This window comes from Lissotriton helveticus, chromosome 6 (genome assembly GCF_964261635.1).
Source record: "Lissotriton helveticus chromosome 6, aLisHel1.1, whole genome shotgun sequence".
Classification (NCBI taxonomy): Eukaryota; Metazoa; Chordata; class Amphibia; order Caudata; family Salamandridae; genus Lissotriton; species Lissotriton helveticus.
In genome coordinates, this window is record NC_136067.1 from 1,360,242,036 (window position 1) to 1,360,254,958 (window position 12,923).

Here is a 12,923-nt window from a genome sequence, read left to right on the forward strand (position 1 = left end):
GTGAACCCCCATCTTCTCTCATTCCGTTCCATTATCAAGCCTTGTGGTTGGGGATCAAAGTGACTATTCATGGGTTTCCATTGTGTCTTTTTTAGCGATGTGTACATTAAGTGTGCCTATATTGTTTATAATAAAAGGCATAGATACATGGAGTTACTAATTACCATTGTATGCTAGACACAATGTTGCGGAATCGTTTAAAGGTAATCAGGACACTATATGGTTTGCCATTTGTCGTTTACACATATGGGAGTTCAAATAGGAAATAATTATGCCATTGTACTGTATGTCAATAATCTAAACAATAATCTACGCGTTTGTGTCGAACAGATCTGTAAATTGTTTTTCCTTTGGCTAATATGTATCATCATGCAATATGTAATGTAAAGGAGAACAATTATAATACTGAACAATAAAACAAAAAATCAATAAAGGTATTTAAAAAAAAAAAATAGGAACCTTTGCCCAAGAGAAGCGCTGGAGAGACTGGAGGAAGAACGCTGCCCCATTGCTGTGTGCTGTAAGGGGTGCCCTGCAGTAGCTGATTCTGCTTAGGAAAGGAAAGGGACTGTGCTGTGTGCAGTGTTCACCCCCTGCTTGAGAGGAGTCTTCAAGGGCCTTTGTCAGCTGGACTCCTGTTGTAGGAACACTCGGGACATCAAAGATTCCAGGTCTGTCCCTTCTCTTTCAACTGCTCTGTGTGCACTGCGTTCTTTGTGGAGTCTGCAGGGTTAAGGGAGGAGGACACTGAGGGTCTTCTAAACAACCATTTGCCTCAGGCCTCGCTTTCCCTTTGAATTTCTGGGAGCTGTGAAGCGCTCCCCCGGAAAGAGAGACTGCCGGAAAACCTCCTGCCCGATCACCGCCTCCGGCCCAAGTCCGGAGCCAAGGTTCGTTATCTAAGAAAAGGGCAGCGCTGCAGCATAGCTGGCTGCAAGGAGTTGCCTAGTAACTGGGATCCCTCTGTGACGAGCAGCCGTTGCCGACCTAACCCCGCCCATCAGCACGTCCGCCGCGAGAGAGTGAAGAGCGCTCACCCTTCCCGAAGGAGCCGCCGGCTCCTCCCGCACAGCGCCCACCAAGGACTTCAAAGCTGGGAGCCAGAGGAAACTGCAAACCGGTGTTTCCCCTGGGCCGGAAGTCCTGCCACTGCTGAAGAGCCATCCGAGGCCCCGGGGACTGTGAGCAGAAGCAGGAGGTTGAGGGCAGAGTGGCCCTTCCTTCCACACCGACGGTAGGAGTGGTGTCAGCCCCCCAGGGGCTTTGTCGGAGCGTGAAGGCACACGAAGGGACAGAGGGACAATAAGGTAAACGCTCAGCTGCGGCATGCTGTATCTCCTCAAGCGGGTTGCTAGACTAAGGGAACTGCTTTTTCCTTAGTGACCACAATAACTGGGGCCCCCCTCCTGGTGACACAAAAGACCCATACATGCACAAAAGGGATCGGTGGTAACGGGGGCACGTTTTCCTCGCGCTAATAACTATCGAAGGTGGAGATCACATGGGGGCATAATTCCTTTGTGGCTGACTACCAGAGCCCGTGTTTCGATCTATTAAGAGGTTCAGTGATAGGGGCACCTTTCTTTTTGACACCAGAGCCCGTGTTTCTGCTCGCCAAGAGGATCTGTGACAACGGGGGCACCGTTATGCTGGTACAAGAGACATGCTTTTAATAATATGATTACTGAAGTTTAATGCAGTCCTTGGAATAACCTATATCAAACCTGTGACTCTTTGATCCTACTGCATTTGTTTCAAGAAATATAAAGTATATATATTTTTTTTACATACCTCAGTGTGGAGTGTCTTTTATGGTGGGTCTAAGGTGACATTGGTGCATGCGTGAGTGTGTAGTGCACAAAACGCTTTACACATTGCCTCTGGGATAAGCCTGACTGCTCTGCCAAGCTACCAAGGGGGTGAGCACGAGATATCTTTAGTGTGTGACTCCCTTGCCCTGACTAGAATGATGGTTTCTGCCTGGCTTAGGCACTTACCCTAGCCAACCAGAAACCCCATTTCTAACAGCAGGCAATCTCACATTGGAGATTCCACTGTGGAGAAGGATTAGACCCCCACAGGTTGCGGCACTTTATGGTTTTGCTCGGTGGGACACTATTGGAATATCGATCTTAGGAGATGTACTCCACAATGGTTGGGTTAAGTCCTTTTAAGAGCTGTAGGAGGAGTACCACATGCACCACACCCAGTGTTGCTGTTAGCTCTAGTTCCGACACACACGCATGCCACATTTGCTGTCCAATGTGATCATTCCCATATATACTACCCTAGAGGTGAAAATCCTGCTAACCGATATTAAGGAACACAAACTGCCCATCCTTTATCAGATGTTGTTGTGCAGTCAGCTGGATCCAATGGTCAGGGTGAGGGAGGCAAGGACATGGTACTAGGGGCCGCTGGAGTACGAGATTTAGATTGAAGCAGTGACCACCCCTATGTGTTGTATAGCATTTTAGGACCCTAGTGTGATTTTCCCGATTCATGCCCTTATATAGGTATAAATCACCATATCTTTATATAGGCATAGAAATCATAACCATATTTAGACATAGCTCATGCAGTCCAAATGCGGCATGGCTACTTCCACTAGTTCCGAAAATCCACAACGATTTCTTGGAAAACTCGGCTTCAGCAGTTAGGGACTTCCCCTTGCCTGATTATTGATTTATCCAAGAACTCATGGAGTTTTCAAAGAACTGAGACTCTTTGATGACGTTATTATGTCCACCTTTACGTCAAACTCGGCACCTTCAAGGTATAAATATGCCCACACTTGCCCAAGCAAACACACGGTGGTTTGGAGCAGTTCGACTATCTACTTGCCCGACGCATCTCGCTACAGCAAGTGCCGAATGAAGCCGACCCTCCAGCAGACGCACTGAGAGAGACGCTGTCTTTTCTCTTGCAGAGAAATCCAGCTCCAGTGTTTCCAAGCTCCCCTTGCGGGGTGTTGGGAAATCGAGTCCCGAGACAGAGAGATACCAGACCTCCTTCATTCAAGTCAATTCAAGTCAAGCAAGCTTTATTTGACAATTGTCATAAAAGCAGAATACATACATTTTATCGTAAAAGAAAATTAAAAAGAATTTCTTTGGGCACAAATTATAAATAAATTTATAATATTATACAGTATAAAATTACATATTTTTAAAAAAGAAATTGCAGTGACAATAATTTCATGATATATATGATTCCTAATATGTTACAAAGCCATAATTAAAAAACAATTCTTTCCAAATCAACCACTAATCATTTTACTCATAAGAGTCCAGGACCACCCTAGATACTTTGCCACTGAAATATAAACCAGAGGATTCTGACTGCTACCATTCCACTCCTGGTGCCTAATAGCTTGCACATTGGTCGCAGCCATGCCTTACGCGGGGCTAAGTATGCTGGGCACCCAAATAGCATGTGAGTGACTGATTCCGTAGGAGCTGGACAACAGGGACAAGTTACCAATCCGCCATTGGACCATCTTGATGTAAATGCTCTAATTGGTAAACTTCCAATTCTAAGCTGAAAATAGAGCTTTCTATCAAGTGGCTTGGTTATGTCGTACCAGTATGCTTCTAGGGCGGTCACATATTTAAAATCAAGAAAGATCCCTGTGAGCGAAAGTGGGGCACTTACCCTAAAAGTTTTAAATGCTACCATCTCCCAGTATTTGTCCTTGAGTCCCTTTTTGGATGGAAACCTATCACTAAGGGGATCCTCCCATAGCCCATACATTCCTAATTCTCCAAGAATCTCCCTAATACCAGATACATTTTATGAAAGGAATCACACTTGATAATATCCATAAGGCCTGTGGCAAATATTCTTAATTCAGGAGTTGTCCACAGGCACCTCCAGTATAATACGGGACGCAAATTAGCAATAGATTTAATTAGCCTCATTCCTAAATCAAACAAAACGGGACACATGGGTGGGGTAAGTTAATAAGATTGCGTAGGAACTTGTTCTCAGATACAGTCATTTTTGTTAGATTCTCAAATCCCCAAATCTCTATGCCAAAGAGGGCTGAACTAACCACCTTTGCGTCATAGACTCGGAGGACAGGGGCGATTGGCTTAGTTAATGATTTTGCATGCTCAGAGCACAATGCTCCAGCCAGTTGGCGATGTTTAAGCGTTGCCAACTCAGTCCTTCATTCTAAACCAAGGTACAGAGCTGATTAGACCCTAAGAGAAATCTTGGATAGATTCTTGGCAAAGAAAACTAAACTTATGCTACACCTCACTTATTTCTTCCCTCGTACTAGACTTAGGTTAGGTAGATCAGGGTAGGTGTATTTTAGAAGCACCAGTTGAGTACTTTTAGTCTTTATTTATTTATGTATGTATTCTTTGGCTTAGAAACCATACCATGCTTTTACAGCATCCATACTAATATTATAAAGAGAGAGCCCAAACCTTTGAGGCGGGTAATCTCAGTAACCACAGCACCAATCACAACACCCAATACAGCGTTGGAAAGGGCAGTTGCAGCAGAAGGACATAGGCTATGCAGACGGCCTCCATATACATTTAAAAGGTAAAAGAACCGGGCCAGCAAAGTAGTCCCTTGTGGGCGTGTCTGCGTTCTGCTGTGGGCGTGTGCTGGGGGCATGACAAACGCTGGGGGCGTGTGGTACGTTCCGCCCTTCATGTCATGTGAGTTGTAATTGCGCCGCATCAAGGGGCATGCTAGGGGCGTGACACGCTGGGGCCGTGACACACGCTGTCAATTACGCAATTGCGCCGCATCAAGGGGCACGCTGGGGGCATGACAAACGCTGGGGGCGTGTGCTACATTCCGCACTTCATGCCATCTGGGTCGTACATTAATCAGATCGTCTGCTGTGGCCGTGTGCTGGGGGCGTCACAAAGGCGTTCACCTCGAAGCGTGGTAAGTAACCATTTGCAAGGCTCCCTTGGGGGACTGCCCGTTGTCTCACACATACTGGGGGTATCGAATGCAGTGTGTGCCTTGGCCTGGGTGCATCTGAAAGGGCCGAACGCAGTGTGTGGCTTGGCCTGGGTGCGTCTAAAAAGCACTCGGGGCCGAAGAGCGTCGGTGTAGGTCATAAAAAAATAAGAACAGCGGGAAACAATCATTCAAGACTCACACAATTCTAATTGTTAGACGGTCGCCACTGGCCCTCAAGCGGGGGCACACGCGACTGAGCGTGTCTGCGGGGACAATTACTGCAGCCTCTCAGGCGCGCTGTTACTGAACTATCACAATAAACCAAATTACACGCGCCTGCTAATTTCAGCCAGGGCTGTAGCCAGGCTCAGGCGGCGGATCACTACACTAATTACATGCGCCTGCTAACATGAACCAGGGCTGCAGCTGGGCCTCAAGCGGGGGGACACGCGCCTGCTAACATCAACCAGGGCTGCAGCTGGGTCTCAAGCGGGGGAACACGCGAATGACCGTATCTGAATATACACATTACACACATTCTATTTCATACCCGGACAACGTCGGGATGGGCTGCTAGTTATTATATAATAGTCTTCCTGCTGTATGCATTAGACTTTACAGCCAGTATTACGATTGTAGCAGTTCATTTCTTCTGCATGAGAAAGAAGACTGTTCAATAAATACTTTTATTGAAAACGCCCGTCTCTCTATTTCTCTGCACCTCTGGTGAAACGAAGCATGCACGAATGACTGAGTAAAATATCTATCTATTGTTTCCACGACTCTGAAGATCAGTTTTCATGTTTATGCAGTTGTCAGTAACTAATCCCATCTTTTTATTCGAGAAAGTTTCTATTGACCTCTGAGCTAGCTGGCACTCACAATTAAGTCTAATATATTCGATAGAGACCTAGTAGACATAAGTCCTACGTCACATCTATAGAATATATTATTCCAATGCGCAGAGCCTATTGGGAATATAGAAACTACACAACATGGTGCCCAACGTTTGGTAAGGCACTAATTTAACGCTAGATACTAGAGTAACTCAGTCGTGCTTTTCATAGAGACCCCTTTTTCCCGCAAAATACTCCAATAGACGTCTGGAGTGGGTGAAAGGTTAAAATATCCACCATAACTGAGTAGGACAAAAAATCCTATGTATTAGTTTTTGGTTTTGTTCAACGTTGAAGGATACAGTGTTCCACAATATTGTGCACCTTATCTTTGTTTCTTTTAAAACTGGCTATGCAAACTTTCAGTCAACAAAATCGCCGACGATAATAATCCCGGGGCCAGTGGAACTGCAGTAAATGCAATCCAACCAGGTCTTGACGTTACAGGTTTATGACGAGATGATGCGGATGCTTTAATCATCCCGGAAAATGTATGGAAAACAATAGCTATAAAGCTTATAGAAAATGTCCTATCACCGAGAGGTGGTAGGGTAATTTTTGTCATAGAGGCACATAGGCAGACAGAGGTATTCTATTCATGGATTATCTTTCCACAAGCAAATCCAACAACACATGTGTTCCACTTCTATAAGATAGAGGAACATCCAGCGGAATACGTTCCTTTCGAGGACATTGAAATTCCACTTACTTACCAAGAGCATCAGCTCTGGTTTAAAGGCGCCTTACAACATCAAAATCACATTACCAGGCTCGGTCCACTAGGTAGACCAAGAGCAACATGGCCGGTACTAGCCAGCTATACACCACATCCTGCCATTGAACAAATTACGGGTCCAGAACTGTTAGCTCAGCTAAAACAATGAATTAAAATACAGAGACAATTGGTACAATATGTCATGCGGACTCTAACAGTCCAGCCTGCTATAAGAATTCCACAGCACACCCCTCACCAGGGGAACACAAACAAAATAACACCACAGGCCATAAAATCGGTCCTTGGTAAATTACCCACAAAAAGAGAACAAATTCCATTCTGGTTAGCTAAAACAATTACTCAGATCGAGGCAGTATTTCCCGATAGTACACCTATGGGGATCACACCACACCTGGAGGACTGTGACACTTGGGGTACAGTCTTTGCTGCAATCTACACAAAAACACATGGTGCTCCGTCCATGGCGGTAATATCAGACGTCCTGAAACAGATTCAAAATGAATACGGGGGAGAGCCTGCTTTAAATCTGGGTATGAAATTACTAAAAGATTTCAAACTGGTCTCGGCTATAATATTAGCTAATATTAAAGGTGAAGCAGCATCCGTGGCAATCCTCCAAAAAGTAAAAGAACTTGATGTAACTGAGCAACTATATGAACTGGCCAAAATAATCAGTGGCGGCTAGTGACATTTGAAAGTGGTGAGGCGTAAAATGATAATCATACTGCACCGGAGCGATCGAGCATAGCGAGCGAGCCCGAACCCCCTAGAAAATTTTGAAAAAATAGTGGAAAAATGGTGCATTCTCAAGCAAATTTGAGAAAGCAGGAAGGTTAATAAAGCAATTGTGAAAGTGCAGGTATTACATTATTAAAGAGATGTCATATAACATAGGTAGCTGCTTATTCAGTATAACCACAGAGCTTCATAACAGACTTCAAGATACAATGCTGAGAACCTCACGGATTGTTTTTATTTAATCTGCAAACAACAAAACAAACAACTTTTTTATTTAAACTGCAAACAACAAAACAACCAACTAAACAGGTCACAAACTACCAGGTGCTGGAAATAAAAATATAACAATTTATTTTTGAGACATTGGGGTAATCAAACAAAGCCTGGGGGGGGAACATAACGGTACCATCTTTACCTTGCAGTTTTCAATAGCTCACTGTTGTATGTTAGGATTTTTACTTACAAACTGCAAGTGACAAAATGATTTCTCTGACAAATGCAGTGACTCACTGACCTATTTGCAGCATTTTGTGATCTGCATCAGGTACATGTTCTTTGCAGCAGCAGGCACATTAACCTTCTGTGCTACCTTTCCATGAGTCAAAACTTCCATTAGACAAAACTCGGATCTCTCTCTAGGAAAAACATTAACAATATCCTTGGTGCAACAACAAGTGTTGCATGGCTAATCATTTATAAGGTCCCAAAGGCGCGACCTGTAGGCAATGCCAATGCTTGTTCTGTTGTTTACACTTGCCTTCCAGTGCTAAAGGAAGACTCACGACATTGGGGACTTATTCCTATAGTAATCTGTTCTCAATCTCACTATGCCAGGATTAAGGCGTTAACGCTGGATAATTTTTAATGGCGCTGCCATTTCTTTAATGGGGCTGTGAGCATCCCACTGGGGTCCCACTGTGTCTGCCTGTGTATTTATATTGGTGTATATATATTAAACACTATTAAAAAAACAAGCTTGTTTTCATCAAAAAACACTCACTTCCTCCTATTTGTGAGAATATTTAAATTAATGGATTAGTACGACTGGCTGCTTCTGGTCACAATGCCTTTGCATTCACATTGGCCTTGTGATCCACAGCAGAATTTAAGGGCCGTATTTAGAAGCCACTTGCGCCACTTTTACGTATCTGCCCATGTTAAAAATGACGCAAAAGTGGCACAAGGGGCTTGTAAACAAGTCCCTAAGTATTCAGTAATATAAGCACACAAACAGCCATAAGGCGCTTTTAAACATGTTTTCCGGGCTCTTGTAAACACAAGCCTCAGATGCGCACACGGGCACAGAGGCCCAACGATCCGTTCTAGTGTGAAAATATAATGTATATGTAGTAGACCTTTGTACTCTCTACCATTCCTATGTGACTCTTAGAGAGTACCCATTTGTATCCCTTCCCTATGTATATAGAGATAACTCTAATTACTAGTATATGCAGTAGACTTTTGTACTCTCTACCATTCCTATGTGACGCTTAGAGTATATCCATTCATATCCCTTCCCTATGTATATAGAGATAACTATAATCACCGCCGGTCTCTTCTTTGTGTGACTTTACGTCTTCTTGTACATTTGCAATTTTTTTCTGTGTGTATCTTTCATGTAACGCATGTGCATAATCGCAGGCTGCAGCAGCTTTAAACACCATGGAGAGAAGTCGGGCTGCCTGCAGCCGTAAGAATGGCCAGGCCCGCACCACATCAAGACAGGCCAGGAGCAGTTGCCTGGGAGCGGGACTCCGGACCACAGACTGAAGATCACGGAAAGATAGCACCCCATCAAATAAATCTGTGCTTTGCAGCACTGGGTGCACAGATTCTGGTTACTTACACAGTAATTAAAACGAATACACGACATTCACATCTTTGTCCGAGAAGCAGGCTGTGTGCAACAAGACATCTAGTGAAGCACAACCCCTCTCACCCCCCCAAAAAACACAAGCGAGGCGTGGGCAGTACATTCCATAAAAGCATAAGCTTGGGCAATTTAAAAGAATAGACAGGGCCGAGGGAGATTTCCGTGAAGCAGCCAACGGGAGGAGCTGGGGAGGCAGCCAGCCAGGGCAGGCTATGTGCAGTCACAGTTAGACACAGCAGCGAGCAGTGCTCACTGCTGTGTCTAACTGTGATTGCACTCCACGAGCAGCCTCTGATGGGGGCACACGAGAAGAAGGCAGGGTGCAGGCGATGGGATCGGCTGCCTCAGTCGTGGTCAGGGGTTCGGTGGCGGTGGCCTTGGATAGCAGCTCTTGGCCCTATCACTCTGTTTAGCTGCTGCACCCCTTGCTTTCCTTCCGTCAGTGGGCGGCCTGCTTCAACAAAATATCAGGGATTTTAAGGCTACATACTGGCTGACAGTGAGCTTTGCGAACCTGAGGTTAAACGGGGTCCAGCTGGGTCAGATAGAAACCGTGTGAGCCTCGGGGTGGGGAGAAGACAGGGTGGCATGCACATGGGTGACTGACTGTTGAATATAATAATTATTATTTACCGTCAGACTCAGAGGAGGGGGTGCCAACACACAACGACGACGAACTGGTCACGCGTCTTGTCTTCGTGACTCTCCACAGACTCTGCTTTAGTTCTACTTTCACTTTACTTGAGTTGTTGTTGTGAATGTGTTCTGGGTTTCACTTTCTGGCAGCAGTGCGCCACGCGCGGTGACGTCCCGACAGCGTAGAAATGGCCAATCACCTCGACATGGCTGGATATAGCCATATGGTGATTGGCCATACAGTGTGGCCCCACAGCAGAGCAGCCAACACCCACGCACGGCCACATCCTGCTGCAGCAGCCAATCCTGGCACAGCGTTAACAGCAACACTGCGCCAGGATTGGCTACGAGCAGGATACTATCTGCCCATTATGATACCGGGGGCCCGGGTCCCTGCCTGACAGTGCCCTGTGTCTCGAGAGGGGGGGGGAAGGTCTACTGTGCTCATGTGTGGGCCAGTCGAAATGTTTACTACTCCTGGATTCCACATGCGCATTGCGCAGTACTAGTACTCAGCTATTCTCTGCCTGTGTGCTGCCTGTCACTCTCTGCCGCAGCCCGCCCCCCACGGCCCACTTCCTTATACGATGCCCGATTCTGTCGGGCTTGTCCCAGGGCCGGTAGCGCGCAGTGCGCTCAGATTTATGTTTCATCAGATGCATTTTAAAACCCTTTCAATGCATGTGTTGGCAGACAGTGCGGTTGTCCATGGCTAGTGGGGCAATGCCCCAACGCCCCCAATGGACGCACCGCCACTGAGAATAATAGAAAAATCATATGAAGAACTAGGTAGAGATAGTTTGGGTGGGAAACCAGTAAAACCCGAACTAACGGAAAATCCTGAAAAAGTGTTTATTAAAAACACTCTCACTACTCCTAAAAAGAAATGGAAAAATACTAGACAGACACTACCTAAAGAGAAGCGTTCTCAATCAAGAGGTAGGTCTCCTCAAAAGGAGCCCTCTGAAAAGAAGTATAACTTCAGAAACAGGGATAATTTGAGAAAACCTGATAGATATCAAGATACTGATACAAGTTCCTCTCATACCTTTCAGACTTCCTCGCAGAAATCGGAAAGAAGAGGACGATCAGAACAAAAGGAAGAACGCGTGAAGTCCAAAGACGATCAACACGTTCCGAAAAATAAGAAAACTCAATTCACCAAAAAGAAGGTAGCAAGTCTTAAAATCAGACATGCCGAGGATCTTGAGGACACAACTCAATAACGGGGAGTGGGCCCAGACAATGCTGGACAGCGCAGCAGAAGTTACCATAGCTCGCAAGATCCTGAAGGATCATCTGGAGACAGTGGACCTGAATGAATGCATTCAGGTTGAAACTGCCAATACCAGGGTTAATGTACCCCATAAGTTATATGAAATAACACTCAGGATAGAGGGAGACATAACTAGAAAAATAAAAGCACTCTTTTGGGAAAAACTATCTAAGGGTTATGACATCCTTCTGGCTGAAAAAGACTGGCCACCTGAATTTGTCAGGGAGTGCCCACATGGCGAAGAGATCATTATGCCAGCCTTCTCCAATCATATTCCTATTCATAAAAAATACATCTATGCCAGAAAATGGGCTGGAGCCCAGGCTTCAGTATTATATAAAAAACATGTGGGATGGGATGAGGATTCTCCTCACCATAAGATCCAGTTAAAAAATCAACCTACTGCTCAGAGGCAGTATCCAGTTAAGAAAGAAGCTAAAAAACATGTCAGGGAGATCCTAGATCAACTTGAATACCAAGGGGTGATTGAAACATGCACCTAGTCCATGAACAATCCTTTGTTTCCTGTCTCCAAACCAGACAATACATATCGTCTAGTTTTGGACTACAGACATTTAAATTATTGTTGCAAAACCTTTGCAATACAAAATGCACACAGTGCAGCACTGATGAATAACATTGAGCGCAAAAATATAAAATATAAAAATATAAAACCATATTTCAAACAGTTTCTTCTGTCAAAATATCGCACCTGAAAGCAGGTAATTGACCGCTTTCTCAATTATGGGAACACAACGTACCTTTTGTCGTCTCCCCTAGGGATTCGAGAATAGTCCAGGGTTATTTTCAGCCAGAGTAACAGAGGTACTACAAACGTGTGATGATGAGGCATTATCATATGTCGATGACATCTATTTTACAGACAATGATTTGGACAGGCACTTGAACAGGGTGAACACCTTAATATTTGGCTTCGCCTCTGAAGGGCACAAATTCGATTTTAAAAAATCAAGAATTGCCCACCTTAACGTCCTATTCTTGGGATACGAACTTTCAAGTGAAGGCAAAAGCCTGGCAGCAAACTTTTTAGAAAAATGTGTGCTGCTCCAACCGCCAAAAACGCTGTATTTCGGAAGAACTTACATTCTACACTACGCAGAAAGGGTTAAACCTCTCTACAAACTAATCAAACCTGATTTCAAACAAACTAACTGGACTCAAAAACACACAGAAATTTTGCGTTCAGTGCAAACAGACATGCTAGCAAAAACTCATTTACAGACACGCGTAAACGAACGCAACCTTATAATCCGAATCATCCCAGGGAGTTGTGGATTCACATACCTAACCTTTAATGAAGGTGAAAAGGTACCAATAGCTTACAAATCACACTTGTACACACAAGCTGAAATGAAATTCACTTCAACAGAAAAAATTCTGACAGCGGTTCAAACTGCAGTAGCAAAAGAGAGAGCCCTTGCGCAGGGAAAACGCATAAAAGTGGTTGCGCCTGTACCTGCCTTAGAGGCAGTGACAAAGGCAAGCATTACAAATGCAAAAGCTTTACATCCCAGATGGATACAATGGGTTAATTCTCTTGCTGCTACAGACGTTGAATACATTTTTGACCCCTATTTGAAGACCCAAGAATTTCTCCAATACGAACAAGAATGTCCTCTGCCCACTGAGATTCTGCCTCTAGAACATTACGGATGTATAATTTATACAGACAGATCAGCACAGCCCGCAATTGTGGATAAACAAGCTTATAGTGCTGCATGCGCAATTGTTAAAGGTCGCTGCAGCGATGTTAAATTCAGAACTATGTTTTGGAATGTGAAATCTGCCAGAAAATGAAAGTTTCAACAGTGAAAC